At 42.1% G+C, this 15,772-nt stretch overlaps 1 protein-coding gene and 1 pseudogene across 1 annotated transcript in view; one reads left to right on the top strand and one right to left on the bottom strand.

Moving 5' to 3' along the window:
• The window catches only part of VDAC1 (voltage dependent anion channel 1), a 32,581-nt gene extending 22,728 nt beyond the window's left edge, over positions 1-9,853 (bottom strand). The window contains exon 1 of the mRNA XM_036750420.1: positions 9,663-9,853. The gene's annotated coding sequence lies outside the window, so the exon portion shown is untranslated. The remainder of the gene's footprint in view (positions 1-9,662) is intronic.
• A 4,460-nt stretch (positions 9,854-14,313) lies between these two features.
• The window catches only part of LOC118841974, a 37,594-nt pseudogene continuing 36,135 nt past the window's right edge, over positions 14,314-15,772 (top strand).

Raw genomic sequence — 15,772 nt, forward strand, 5'->3', positions numbered from 1 at the left:
AATGATTTCAAGGAGAAAGCACTAACAACTGGGAGGATTTGGCCTTTGACTGTGTTTTGAAGGAAATAAAGACTGTGATGAGGAAGAAGCATTTTCTAGACTTGTGGGGACCACCTGTGAATGCATGAAGGCAGGAGATGAACTGTCATGTACAGAAAAACAGCTAGCAGGGCAGTATGCCTAGAATAAGAGTGGGGGAGGGGAAATAATAGGAAAGAAGACTGGAAAGCTATGTGGGAATCAGATTGTGAAGGGCTTTAAATGTCAGGCTGAGGATGTTGTACTTTATCCCAGAAGTAATAAGGGGTCCTTGGAGATCTGTGAGCAACAAAGTTACATAGTTGGATCTGTTTTTAAGAAATATCAATCTGACAGCTGGGTGAAAAATAGATTCAAACGGAGACCAATTAGATAACAAATGAAATAGCCCAATGAAGAAATAAGGACCTGAACTAGAACATAAAGTAGGCAGAGGAAGAATACCTAGCAATGTATTGGAGGGGTGGTGGAATGTGAGGAGTAGGGGAAGGGAGAGTGGAATCCTTTGAGGACTAACTCACAGGTTACTCCTTCATGAAGTTTCTTGGATCCATACCCTGACCCACAACTGACAGTATTCTCTCCTTCTACCTTATATCATACTGACTCAGATAGGTCATTTTCCCCTATAAGATTATAAACTTCTTAAAGGCAGTGGCTCATCTTTCGCTGTTATATACGTAGTGATGAGCACCGTGCTTTGCACAGAGTAGGGGTTTAACAAATGCTTGTTCGACTGAATAATCTAGTTGTAGAATCATAGGGTATAGACTGGAAAAGGGGCTTCCTTAGAAATCATCTAGTTCAGTGTCTTTCATTTTATAGATGGGGAAACTGAGACCCAGAGGGAGGAAGCCCACATTCCAACAAATATAACAAACCGCAGAGCCAAGGATTCATTGTCTGACTCTAAATCCTATTTGCTTTCTACTGCATTATGCTGCATTTCTGTGTAAATGTCTTGTATTAGAACAGCACACTCCTGGAACATTAGAGCTGCCAGGGAGCTTGGAGGTCATCTGGTTCAATCATCTTATTTTACAGAGAAATAAACTGAGATGCAGAGAGCACCAAGTAACTTGCCTAAAGTCACACCCAAGTCTCTTCATTCCTACTGGATGGCTCTTCCCACTGAACCACTAATCTGCTCTTTGTACAGTTCCCATAGTAGCACAAGAATGCCCGCACTAAAGGGGTATCTATATTCCATCAGTTTGTTTTGTTTAAAAAAAAAAAGTCTTTAGAGGTTTAGCTTGATGCAAGGCAAGATAAGATAGATTTTTAAAAATCAGACTAAGTCTACAGGAAATCAGGCAATGGTCCGAATGGGAAGTACAGATCTCTTCTCTCTGCCTTCTTCGTATGTGACTTTTATTGGTTTCCCAGGGAAAGGGATGAAGTCTGAGTGAACTTGGTGCAGGAAGACAATGGCATCATATGAGTGCAAAGGGAAGGACAAGGACAGCATCAGTCAGTGGATAAGGCCAACATTATTTTCTGTTTCAAGGCATTCCCTGCACAGCAGCATGTTGCTAGTGACCCAAAATAAGTCACATAATCGCCATCTGCTGGCTCAAAAGTGGTATATAAAATGGCCTCACCACATTCCAATCTAAGCTTAAAGAAGGGAGACACAGCAGTACCTGGCCTGCTGTGTCTAAACTTACATAACCTAAAAATTAAACCATCTCTGCAAATCTTACTGTGATACAGTATATCCTCCAATAAATGGGGAGCTCATAACCACCTATATTATATCAATAACACTCCCTGAGTTCTTCACAGCAAGCCAGAGTCAGAGAATCTATCCCAAAAATGTTTCTACAAGTCGTTCCTGCTTCTACCACTGAGGCCTCAATGACATAGGATTTAAATACAAAAATTCTTCTCTGTAAGCATCAGGTTCTGACATTCACTGAACAAATTGTTCTCATAGTCTGCTACCTCTCTCCCACTGCACTTCGCCCCATAATGACCGAAAAGCTTCCTGCAACTCTGAATGAGATACTAATAAAAGAAAACTCAAAAGTACAGGTGCCTCTCACTTTACAAAACAGATATGTTCCTCCAAACAGTTAGGCATATTACTAGGTACTTAACATTTTCTTTCAGTTGTTTTTCAGTCACGTTTGACTCTTCATGACCCCATGTGAGGTTTCCTGGCAAAGATACTAGAGTGGTTTGCAATTTTCTTCTCCAGCTCATTTTACAGGTGATGAAACTGAGGCAAACAGGGTTAAGTGACTTGCCCAGGGTCATACACTAGTGTCTGAAGCTGGATTTTAACTTAGGAGATTCCAGACCCAGTGCTCTATCTACTGCACCACCTAGCTATGTGCAGAACTGAATTAATTTAATTTTTTTGCAAACTGAATCCAATATTAAATCTCATGATTTATAGGAACCCTGCAACAATGCCATTTGTAAAGCAAATGATGATTTTTGTAATGATAAATTATTCCCCCTAATTGATGGAGATGCTGTGTGCTCTACTGGTGCCCAAATAACACCAAGATGTCTAGACCAGAGGCATCAAATATGCTGCTGGCAACATGTTTGGATTTGGAGTCGAAAGAACTGAGTTCAAATGTTGCCTCAGATACTTACTAGCTCTAGGCAAGTCACTTGAATTCTCTGGATCAGAGTTCGCTCATCTTAAAATGAAGATAGTGACTGGATCAAATGAGATAATGTACGTTAAGTGCTTTGCAAACCTTAACATGCTATACAGATGCTATCATCATCATCATTAGGAACTGAAAGTGATTGTTTTATCGATATATAGATCCTTCTAAGTAAGATATTAAGGAGGTAAAAAGGAACCTCTTCAGAGATGAGAATGCTAAGTCTTCTTCTTGCATCAATATTTCAAAATACCTGATTTTATAAACATCCATCTTCCCTCCATCACAAATATTGCTAATATTAGGGATCATGACAGTCATCTCACAGGTGACTATGCTCTCTGTCTCTTACTTGTCTAAGAAGGTACACTCTGGGGAACAAGGATAAATAAAGGTCAGCTCCAGAGATCATCTAGTTCTGCTCCTTCAATTTGACAAGAGGAAACAGAGGGCTGGGACTGTCCCCAAAAGGTCTTTTTCAATTTTGGATTTCATTACCCTCGGTTCTCTTGAAGTAGAGTCTTCCACGATCTCAAGGGGCCTCAGCAAGGCATAAAAAAAAGCCAGCATCTCACCTACACAGATGTCGAGGCAGCTGAGGTCTCCTGGAAAAAACACTAGGTTCAGAGTCAGAGGATATGAGTTCAAGTCAAAAGTTCAGACTCTCTCGTTACAGATATATGACCATGGTGCTTACTCCAGGATGCTATGGCTGCAATTCAAGTAGATGCAAATAAGTTAACTCTAGGGATTGAAGTGGTTTCTACACTAAAAAAGCACTGTCTGACCTTGAGCTAAGAAAATAAATTGCTCAAAGGACTTTAAAAAAATACCACTACAGTGTGCTTGATACCTACCATAATGGAAACAGCACTGGCTTTAGAATGCAAAGAATTAGTTTGAGCTAGAGGAACAAGATTTAATCTTCTGAAATGATTCTGCTATTTACTACCTGTGTGACTTTGGACAAGTTAATTATCCTTAGGGGTTCTCAGTTTCCCCATCTGTAAAATAAAGGGGTCTGATTCAATGATTTCTAAGGTACCTTTTGCAGCTCTGAATACTATGTTATTAAGCACCTGCCAACCCATACTAACTTGCTGTCTGTACTTTTGACAAGTCTTAAAATTAATCTGTTTTCCCCTCTAATTGAGCACCATTCAGAATCTATGAACCTTGCCTTCTACCCATTTCTTCTGTGATGCTGCAGAGGACAAATTATCTTTTAGATTACCCATGGAACTCCTGGGCATATGGGAGGAAACCACGCCTAATGAATCATCTCTAATGAGGGCTCTACTTTCAGGCCAGTGGAGAGATGGCTCTAAAGCTCTTGTCCAGACACAGTCCTACGTACGTACGTATACACACACACACACACACACACACACACACACACACCCCTGAATGCTAGATGAACACCCAGTTGGATTTACAATCATCCAAACAACCTCAGCTGCTCAAATCTATGGGGGTGTGTGGGTGTGTGTGGGTGTGTGTCTCCCCGAATCAACTTATTTTAAAAGGAAGCCTGAGCAGGCTGGTTGGTAACCACTAGCATGTTCCAACAGAGGCAGCTGGGATCCACCTCACCATAAAAGGCTTCCTCACATGCAAGCTGGGGTACAGGCCTGCAGGGAACAGCATCTTCCCTTTGCAGATATCCACATAAGCCACTGAAGAAACCCAATCTGGCAGCATAGGTCTTCTGTCAGTAAATTCAGCACAGCTAATACCACCTTTACAGAAACTCTATGACCTAATCACTCAAGCAGGTCAAGCCTGGGAAAGCCAGGGAGGAAAAGGCAAGACACACTAATGGCTATAAATTTATAACGCCACAAGCAAATCTCCAGAACATGCCCACAAGTGGCCTCACGGTTCCAGGACTAAATGAAGCTGCCAAGTGACCATCTCTTCCACGGGAGCAACAAATAATTTTGGATAAGTTGTTTCTATCATAAAACAACTTTGAAACAAAGAATTAGCCAATACACAGTTTTGAAAGGTTCTAGAGAAAGTCTAATTTATACCGGCTGGGCAGGTATCCATAAAGCTGTATGAAGAAACAGGGCTTAAAACCTGAAAAGGACTACATCTTAGTTGAATATCCAAACCACTCTGCAACACCAAATATTTGTACAAATCTTAATCCTTCTAGTGTCTTAGTCTAAAGAAAAAGTAGTCTGCCTACCTAATCATGCCATCTTTCATCTATAAAGATATACCCCTAAATTAATCTGGCACCTTAAGCCCTCTGCATATACACCCTCTCCTAACTCTCTGCTCTCACTTATATTACTCCCTTAACCCACTCTCTTCCTGTCAAACTGGTCTGTTAGCTAACTGTTCCCTGCAAATGATATTCCATCTCTGGCCTCATTCCCTTTACACAGGTGTTTCCCCGCCCTCCCCCACCCCTACCATATCTGGAACGCACACTTCTCTCCTGGAGGAATCCCTAACTTCTTTCAAAATATAGCTCATGTGTCCTTTCTTAAAATGGCCCTTTCCTGCTGGATTCTCCCAGTTGTTAGTTTTCTCTCTCTCCTTATGTTACATTGTGTGTGTATCTATGTGTGAGAATACATGCTGTATTCTCCTCAGTAGAATGCAAACTTTGAGGGCAAAGATTTTTGTCTTTGAATCTATGGGACCTGGAATATGGTATGCAGGAGGCACTATATTTGTTGAACAAAGTTAATCTGTCTGAAGAGGTTTTGGGGGTGCTAGGGCCCCAAGAATGCCAAGGCAGAGTTGCCTGGAATGAATTCACACACTCAAGCCTTCCCAAAACTTCTTCAGGTCCATAGGACATAACACTGAGAATGCAAAAGAAATCTGTAAAAAGTAACGATAAATAATAAGTCACTATTTAAAACCACTATTAACCCATCTGATCCTCACAAAAACCTTGTGAGGCAGACAGCAAAGAGATTATTTTCCCATAGGAGGAAACCAAGGCACAGAAAAGGGAAATAATTTATAAGCAATTCAATTGTGAAATGTCTCTGGTAACAGGGACTATGTCTCATTTCTTTCTTTGATCTCTCCAGTACCTAACTGAGGGCCTCCTCAAAGGCCCAAGGTCACAGTTTGCATCATCCCTGAGACGCAAACCCAGGTTTCCCCAATTCCTGATCTAGAGCTCTTTGTCCTTTGCCAGCAGTGTGACATCCATGCTCCCACCCAAACCCTTTTGTGAATAAGAGCACATTTTCATGAAAGCTGAATGGAATCAGGAAACAGTCTGAGGACTAAAGTCGAACTGCCTAACCAACAAAGTGGTGGACCTTTCCTCACAGGCTCATAGATTATTACAGCTAGGCAAGCATCTAGTCCAAGGCTCGCCAAACTACAGCTCAAGGGCCAAATGCACCTGCAGGATTACCCATTTTTGTACAGCCAGAAAACGAAGAATTGTTTTTACATTTTTAAATACAATAAAACTTTACAATGTGAAAACTATTCTTAGCCCACAGCTGCACAAAAACAAGCAGGAGCCATAGTTTTCAGGACTAGTCTGTGGATTTTAAAGCTGGGATCCATTAAAAAAATTGTTTTAATACACCTGGATAACTGTATTTCAGTATAACTGGTTTCTTTTGTAATCCTATGTATTCTATTTCATGCATTTAAAAACGTTATTCTGAAAAGGGACCCCTAGACTTCACCAAACTGCCTGGGGGTCCACAACACAAAAAAAGTTAAGAATCCGTGGTCTCCAGTTCAACTCCAGTATTTTACAAAGAAGGAAACTAAAGCTCAGAGATGGCAATGATCTGGCCAAATTCACACTGTGAGTTACTGACAGTATTAAGTATAAAGCTCTAACTAGCTCCAGCCTCATTTGTTCACCTACAAAATATGGACAACCAAGCACTTTGGACAAAATGTGGACCAAGTCATTGCTGAATTCACATTTTTAATGAAACCCCACAATTCAGGCTGGCCAATCATTCAAACGTCTGATTTTCATTCATTTTTTTACTCACACATTTATAAGCCTACAGTGGACTACATGGGAAGAAACTCTTATGAAGATATGCCTTTCCTGCCTACAAGCAGAATTGCCTACAAAGAGGTGGTCAAGAGGAATTGCAAATTTGATATTCCCCTTTCTGATTTGTCACCTGGATGTGGAACTGCTGGAAGAATACAGAAGGCGAGGCTGATGATGAAGCATCTTCCCCAGCAGTCACCAAAGAGTAAAATGAGGCTTTGTACAGGTTTTACAAGGTTCTATCAAAATTACAGGACTAAAACATTCCCGTCCAGTTCTGATTAGACACTGAGAGCATTCTTAGAAAAGATTTAAGTTAGTAACATAGTAAAGCAAAAAATGTATTAAACTGTCACTCAGGAGACCCGGGTCCTAGTCCTGGCTCTGTTGCAAACTTGCTGTGAGATGTTGGGCAAATCACTTACCCTCTATGTGCAAAGAGACAATAATACTATGCTATGTAACAGAACTAAGGAAAGGATAAGGTGAAAAAAGGAAATACAGACAAAGGAACTTTGAAAATCAGTATACTTGGTCTTAGGATGATTCAGTTGAAAGATGCTAGGCCATCGGGGTGGTCGAAAGGTTTCCAGGTGTACAAGAAGATACAAATACAAAACCCAAACTCACTAGCCTCTTCCAAGTATCAGTTCCCCAAGTTCCCCCAATCTTGGCTGGAGCCTGGAAAAGTCAGGGGAATTGGTGTTTCACTTTGTTAAAAGAGACAATGTCACGATGGGGAAAAAATATGTAGCCCATTCTTGAACAGAATTTTGGTTCTTGGCATCTTATTCAGGAGTACACACTTAATCTCGGTTGACTACAGGATTATCCTCTCAGAGCTAAACAAAATTCCTCCACCTCAATAGGTTAGGAACTGACCCACTCACAACCAAAGGCTCACCTGAGAGAAACTGATGCATCATGGATCCTGCCAAGTCCTCAAAAACTGTGAAGATGGGTGTGTATCACTAGATCATTAACACTAAAATATGAGGCGGTATTCATAGAATCATGGGGTGTCAGAGCAGAGAAGGACCTTAAATATCACGAAGCCTAATGCTCTGGCTGAAGTCCAGAGAGGGGACTTACTCAAGGTCATAAAATGAGCTAGTGACAGAGCCCAGGCTAATTTAAGGAAGGGAGATTTTTTTTTGTTTCTGACCACACCCACCAATACGTAAATGACTTTGACCAAGCGGTAATTCATTTTCAATTTCCCATAGAAAGTATATTTGGGATAAAGAGGAGACCAAAAGTATTTTTCTAAGTGCAAAAGACACCCATACACACAACCTTCTTCTTTGGAATTAATCTTTTTCTTTTTTGCATTAGTTATTTGCATAAACCTCTTTTACCCCTCAGAATGAAGACACACAGAGAGAAGAGAAGAGAAGAGAAGAGAAGAGAAGAGAAGAGAAGAGAAGAGAAGAGAAGAGAAGAGAAGAGAAGAGAAGAGAAGAGAAGGCAGCGACCACGGTTAACACTTCCTCAGGGAAACAGCAAATGAGTTTTTTTTAAATGTCTTTCAAAGGACTCTTTTTGGACTTTTAGCAATTCTAATAGCTGCTGTCGGAGGGCCGGAACTATTCCAGCCACCCAGCAGTTATCACTCTAATAGGCTATCTTCATTAAGCTGGGTTGGGGGGGCGGCGGGGAGCGCGGAGAGAATGTGGCTTTGAGTAGTCATTTCCCCCTCCTCCAATTATTTACTTCAGTAAATCCGCAGAGGCACTAGAAACTATGTAACTAATTCACAAATCTAGAAAATGCTAGAATATTTAGATGGCAAATCTTCCCTGATAATTCTAGGGACTTGTCTCACATAAGAAAAAATCATATTAGGCATAAGGAAAACAAGATTTCGATAATGCAAAGAGCCCTGTACAGGGAGCCAGGAGACTCCAGCTGGAGATTTGGTCTTGCTCGGAACAGTGTGACCTTGGGCCAATCTTTTTTCCTTCTTGGGCCTCAGTTTCATCATCTGGAACCAAAATGGGGGTTAAAACTGATTATCTCTAGGATCGCTTCTCTCCCTAACACAGGATAATTTGCGAGCTAAGCTTTTCTTATTTCCACAAAGGTAGAAGCGCACCGGGTCTCTCTGTAGGCCATGTGGCCTGCTGTCGGTGAGGTGGTTATGGCTGGGCCGCTGTCAAGTGCCGCTGCCACCCAGAGACAGCCTTAGAGAAAGCAACGCCAACCAAACCCCGATTAACCCTATGGGCATATTTTAATCGAAGATGGGCCAAAGAGTGCGCAATAGTGTGAAGACAAGGTGGGGAGAGTAAGGGTCTCTACCCACGGGGCGCTCTGGGTAACTGAATGTTAGCACCAGAGGCCCGGGTAGAAGAGAAGCGCAGGTGGGGTGTGGGTGCATGCGGCTGGGGATGTGCGGCAGGCAGAGGAAGCAAGGCTGTGAGAGCGCGGTGGTCCGCGGCGGCCTCCGACCCGACCAGCAACGCGGTCCGCACACGCGGCCCGGGAGCTCCAGGCAGGGAAGGTCACGTCCCCAGCAGCGCTGCGTGGCGCCGCGCCCGGGCCTGCCAGCCTCACTCCCCGCTGCAGGCCCCTACCCCGGGCCCCCCCCGGCAGGGTCTCTAGGGGCACGCGCACGAGGCTGACCGGGCCAAAAAACGGGGCGCCTGCAAGGGCCCCTCCCTACCCCGGGCCGGGGCTCCCAGGAGGGCAGCGGTGACAGTGCAGCACGGTCAGTCCGGTTCGGGCACCGCAGCCCCACTCATTCCCCGCGCCCCCATACCCCGGCCGGCTAGGGCTGGGTGGTGCCGAGCTGTGCCTGCGGCCCCCCGCCCCAGACCTCAGTCTCAAGCTCTAGGCCAGTTCGCCCGGGGCAGTGGCCCGGGGTAGCCGCGGCCGAAGCTCTGCACGAAATCAAGCAGCCTTCGCGGGTCCGTGCCCCAGCCCTCACGCCTCCGGGGCACAGGAGAAGGGTAGCTGGTGGGGATGGAGGGAATTTGGGGGGGGGGGTCCCCTACCTTAGTCTCCCAGCGGACACAGCGGGAGCAGCAGCGGGCGGCGGACACAGAGGCAAAGGGGCGGCAGCGGCTGCGGGGGAGCGGGGCGGGGCGGGGCGCGGACCACGGCGGCGGCGCGGGCCCGCCCCCGGGTGCGGGCTCCTCCGGGCTCTGGCTCAGTCTCCTCCCCCTCTTCCATTTTTCCTTTCCCGCCTCCCTCCGCTGCTCTCGTCCCCACGCTTTGCTTCCCTTCCCCCTCTCGCTTTCCTTCCCCTCTCCCAGCTTCTTTTCTCCATCTGTCCCCTGACTCTTGTGGCCTGGTAGAATGGCTGCTTTTCGATACGTGTGCACTTACGTGTCTGCCATTGATTACGTGTGCTCTTCTGCTCTGCTCCCATTTCCACAGCACTTTGCGTTTCACAGAGGACTTTCCTCACAGCCCCATGTGATAGATGCGAAAGGATTATTATCCTCCATTTTATGGATTAAGCTCAGAAAAGTTAGATGTCTTGCCCAAGGTTTCAAATCTAGTGAATGGCAGAGTCTTTTTTTCCAATCCAATTTTCCGATCAAGTATCCTTCAGTCCAAAAGTTCTTTCTACCAAACTGCCTCTATTATTAAACAATGAACTTTATCCTAGGCCCGCAAATTTAGATCTAAAAGAAATCAATCACTCTGAATGAACGCAAAAGCAGCAGTGGGTTGAAAATCACTGTTCAACTCCAGACTCTGTTTTTTGCTTACCTGTATGACCTTGGACAAATCACCAAACCTCACTGGGCCTCAGTTTCAACTGGGATAAAAATGGAGATTCAGCCTAGATGACACCTAAGGTTCTTTCTAGCTCTGAATCTGCGAGGAAGGAGCTCAGCTTTTTCCAGGAAGCTCTCAAGATTCCGAGCCATAAGCCTAATTCTTGATCTCTCCTGTGTGTTTTGTGCTTTTGACAACTTCACCTGCTCCTGTTCCACCTTTGAAAACCAAATTAAGTTGTGCTAGTGTTGGTGCATCTGACGTTAGACAAAGTAATCATAAAATCATAAATAAAATCACTATTATGTCCTCTTGCACCATATACTTCTGCCCTGTGCTTCACCAGGTTCTAACTTCACATACCCTGGGACTAAGGGGCTATTTGGGTTCCTTATCCCATAGACCTTCCAAGAACTAGACTCTTCAAAGCTCTGATGGGTTGGAGTCATTGAATTATCACTGAGAGTGAGCCAGAAATCATTGCTCTGCCTTTGGACTCCAATTTGAGAAATGGTCAACAAATCCTTCTTTGCCTAGTAAAGACCTTTTTAGGGCTGCAGGTTCTGAACATCAGTAATCATGTCCCAGGACTTAAGATATGTATGTAGAAAATGGGGGGGGGGGGGGGTTACAACAATAATAATAACTGACATTTTATATTTCCTTATAGTACTGGTAGTCCAGAGGAGTGGGGGGGGGAGGGTGGAGAACAACCCAAGACTCTGAGAAAACATACAATAAACAGGTTTCCTAAAAGATGCATCTAAATACCCCATTTTATCTTACAGAATTAGATAGAGAATATCTCTACAATGTATCTTCTACCTCCCCTGCAAGAGGTAGAAATAGTATCTCTTCTTTGCTATCACAAAGAATAAATTATAATGTTTCTTGTTTCTATCCTAGCTCCCTATTACTCAATCACATCTACAGAATACCAGGGCAGGAAGAAGCATTAGAGATTACTTAGTTCACCCTTCCCATTTGATGATGGGGAAACTAAGGCATTGAGGAGAGTGATGTCCAAAGGCAGAGAGAGAATTAGTTGGAACTAGAACCCAGGTCTCTTGCTTCTTGGTCACTTTTTTTTTTTTGGTAAATAGTATTTTATTTTTTCCAATTACATGTAAAGATAGTTTTCAACATTCGTTTTTATAAGATTTTGAGTTGCAATTTTTTCTCCTCCCTCTCTCCCTTCCCCCTGCCCCTAAACAGCAAGCAATCTAATATAGGTTATACATGTGCAATCATGTTAAACATATTTCCACATTAGTCAGGTTTTGAAAGAAGGAACAAAACAGAAGGGAAAAACCACAACAAGAAAAAAAAACACAAAAAATTGAAAATAGTATGCTTCAATCTACATTCAGACTCCTTAGTTCTTTCTCTAAAGGTAGATGGCATTTTCCATTATGGGTCTTTTGGAACTGTCTTAGGTCATTATATGGATGAGAAGAGCTAATTCTATCAAAGTTAATCATCGTACAATGTTGCTGTTAATGTGTACAGTGTTCTCCTGATTCTGCTCTCTTCCCTCAGCATTAGTTTAAAGTCTTTCCAGGTTTTCTGAAATCCACCTGCTCATCATTTCTTATAGCACAATTTTGCATTCACATACCACAGCCATTCCCCAATTGATGGGCATCCCCACAATTTCCATCTCTTTGCCACCTGGTCACTCTTAAAGTTCAACAGGACAATCTTCATTCTTTAGCCTCTAGGCACTGCCTAAAACTGAAGTCAAATTTCTGTCTCTTAAAGTGTCATGTAAAATACAGCATGCTATAGTGGAATAGCAGTGGGCTTGGTGTGAGAAGACTTGGATTTGGTGCTTACTAGCTATGTAACCCTGGACAAATCATTTCCCCAGCCTGGGCTTCAGGTTTCTCCTCTGTAAAATAGTAATAATTATATTTGCGATGCCTGCCTCATGCCTTACGGAGTTATTTGAAAAATGCTTTGTAAATGTTAATGTACCTGTAATGGAGGTAGACTGGCCTAGCCCCTCCTAAACACACCATGGACAAGGAGGGCTTAAAAAAAATGTCATGGACTCCTTATCCATGGCTTCTTTCATTACCCAGACTGACTCCAACCCAAATCAGTGACCTTGGGCAAGACCCTTCCTCTCTGGGTAATTTTCATTGTTTTAGGATTTGAGAGATTAGGCTGAGCTAATAAGCATATAACTGAACCTCGGTTGGTTTAGACACTCAACTTTAGTGCAAGCACTGGATTTGGAGTCAGAAGACCTAAATTCTAATCCTTGGCTTAATACTCTCTCTCTCTCTCAAGGCTAGTTTCCTCCATTATCTATAAAAGGATCAGAATAGATTAACTCTATGGTCATTTCCATCTCCATATCCTACCAGCGGAGAAATAAATGACCCTGCACTTTCACCAAATTTTACTACTTTCTGCCCAGACATTGTGGCCTTCCCTCAAAGCACTGTACTTTTGCTTATGCTATTGCCTATCTCTGGAATACCCTACCTCGTAATATTTATCTATTGAATCCCTACTTTTTTTCAAGACAAAACTCAGAGTCAGAGACTTTCAATTGAAAGAAACTTCAAAGACCATCCTGACTAAGAATTCTCTCTACAGCATCCCTGACAAGTAATAAACCAATTCCTACTTAAATATTTCTAGTAAAGAAAAGTCTACCATCCCTGGACCTAACTTCAATAGATCTGCAGTCCTCTTATTCTAGTTTTAAATTGCTCTAATTCTTAGAAATTTAGTGATTTTGTTACTGCTTTTTTGAACTTAATATACTCAAAATACTCAAATGGATTTGTGGAGGCCCCCTTGTATGATACAACTAGAAATTCATCCATGCCTGTCAGACTCATCCATGGTCTCCCAAAAGTTCAAAGGAGGGGGTCCACCTAGACTTTGGCTTACTTAATAAATGTAGAGACATGGCTGATAAAGACAACACCAGGCTAGAACATAAGCACATCTGTAAAATCATAAGAAAAAGTATGATGGAAGTTTATGAGCTATATCATCTCATAAAGCAGAGAGAAACAGTGGAGGATAAAACCAGTTTAAAGAAGGTGTAGCAAGATATAAATAAAATACTCCCAATGGCATTCAAGGATTAAAATGAAAAGAGAACTACAAGCAGAAGAAAAATTTTAAATGAACTTTTAAATAATAGGTCATCATTTTTCAATGAAATCCTAATTCTTGACCTTATTTATAGGTTGAAACGTTTGTGTTTGTTGATGCTTGTTAAATTCATATTTAAAAGAAAACATTATTTTTAAAAGAAACCTATCTTCTCTGTTATTTCCACCCAAGTTCTGCCCTGTGGACCCAAGTAGAGCAAGTCTAATGCTTCTTCCCCAAGATGCCTCTTCAAATGCTTGAAGAGAGTAGTTTTTTCCCCTAAATTTTCTCTTCTGCAGACTAAACATTCCCAATTCCTTTGACTAATCTTTGTATGCTATGATGTTAAAGCACTCGAATTTAATTTCTGTCATCCTATTAATCCTATCACTTTCTTCAGGAATTGCTTCTACTCATGAACAATGATCTCCCCCCCATACCTCACATAAACATTTTGCTTTATAACTCTCTAATGTGCTTATTATGCAGTATTATAAATTAAAGTCATCTGTATTACTAGCTAATCACCCTCCTAAACTGTAAATTCCATTTAGTACCATGACCATGACCATGTCTGGTCAAAGACCTTACTTCAGGGTTGTATGAATAGTACATGCTTAATAAATATTCCATACCAATGGGGATTGGTAATCTTAAATGTCTTTGACATGCTAAGTAAATTTAAGAGATAACAATACTTCATCAGAAAATTGCTAGATAAGCTGGAAAGACCTGAGACCTAGATGTCCCAAACATACATATTCAAAGATAAATATCTGGGTTGGGGGAAAAAAGGCCACCATGACTGGTCCTGGAAGATTCATTTTAACTCTGGGAGACCAGTGTTTAGACATCAAGGAGGAGTTAAAAGACACCCTAGACTCTCGTAAGAAGTTGACTCCTAACAGGTATCTTCAGAGTAATAACTGAATTCAATGACATTCAGATATCTTTGAGGGCATCTGATCTGTCCTCTGAGCATGTCAGAGGCCATACGACTACACCCCCATTCAGAGAATTTGGAGGGGAGGTTACCTCCTTAGATGCCATTCATGTAAGATATGTTTTGCTTGCATTTGTGACTATGTCTCTGTGAGTATAGGTGCAAATTAAAAAGTAATTTAATTACTGTGAGAATGGGGACTGTTTTTTTTTCTTTCTATCCTCAGAAGCAGAACAAATGCTGCCGCCCTCTTTCCCTAACTGCCTTTCCACAATGAATCATCTAGTTTTTTTTTTAATTTGCATTGACATGTTTTCTTTTCACATCATCTTAATTTCATCCTGTTTTAAAATGAGAACTTTTTGCCCAGTAACATTGTTCCACTCCTTTCCCCTATCTCTATTTATAATGAACCATTGGATCGACATTTCTGCCCAGATAAATTATTTTATGAAACTTTTTCATTTCACAGGTGGGGAAACTGAAGCTTATAAAGGCAAGCCAGTGTCACATGTATGCTTAGCAGAAGAGCTAGCCATAGAACCCAGGTGTCCTGACTCAAGTCTAGGAATTTCTTATACCAGCATTTCTCAAATATTTTGGTCTCAGAACTCTGTTACACTCTTAAAAATTTATTGAGGATATTCAAAGGGCTTTGGTTTATTTAGGAAATAACTATCAATAGTTACTGTATTAAAAATTGTATTATCTTAGTATCATTATAAAAATAATTTTTTACCTCATGGACCTCCTTGAAAGGGTCTTGGAGACCCCCAAGAGTCCTCAGACCACCCTTTGAGAACTACTGTGTGACATTACTCTGCCTTGTTGAATGAGGGTTAGTTAAAATTGGGTTTAAATGAACATTAAAGACTTTCAAGGACAAAAATTACAGAACACTTATGGGCTGATTGTATGTGTATAAGACTCAGATTAACTTTTTAGGGCCTCACACACTGGCTGTCTCCTTGACCCAGTACCTAGGGAGTCGAACAAAGTTCCATTGGCCCTACTTAGTTCAGTAGCTCGTCAGATTGAGATAGAACCAGCCTACGAGCAATTAATGACTCAGCCCTACCTAGATCTCAGTTATCTCTAAGAGTCAGATCCCCATCCATTCCACTGTTGGGCAAACAAAGGGAACTAAACCCACTATAGCTGGAGGTGGAGATGGGGAAAGGAGGAAAAGATAGCCAAGGCTGTTAATCGTTATAGTCGTTGTAATTAAGGATCAGGCAGTCTCTGGGAGAGACCTGTAGTATAGATTTAGAGCTGGAAGAGTCCTTACAGGGCATCTAGTGTGGAACATGAAACGAA

This window comes from Trichosurus vulpecula, chromosome 3 (assembly GCF_011100635.1).
Source record: "Trichosurus vulpecula isolate mTriVul1 chromosome 3, mTriVul1.pri, whole genome shotgun sequence".
NCBI classification, from domain to species: domain Eukaryota; kingdom Metazoa; phylum Chordata; class Mammalia; order Diprotodontia; family Phalangeridae; genus Trichosurus; species Trichosurus vulpecula.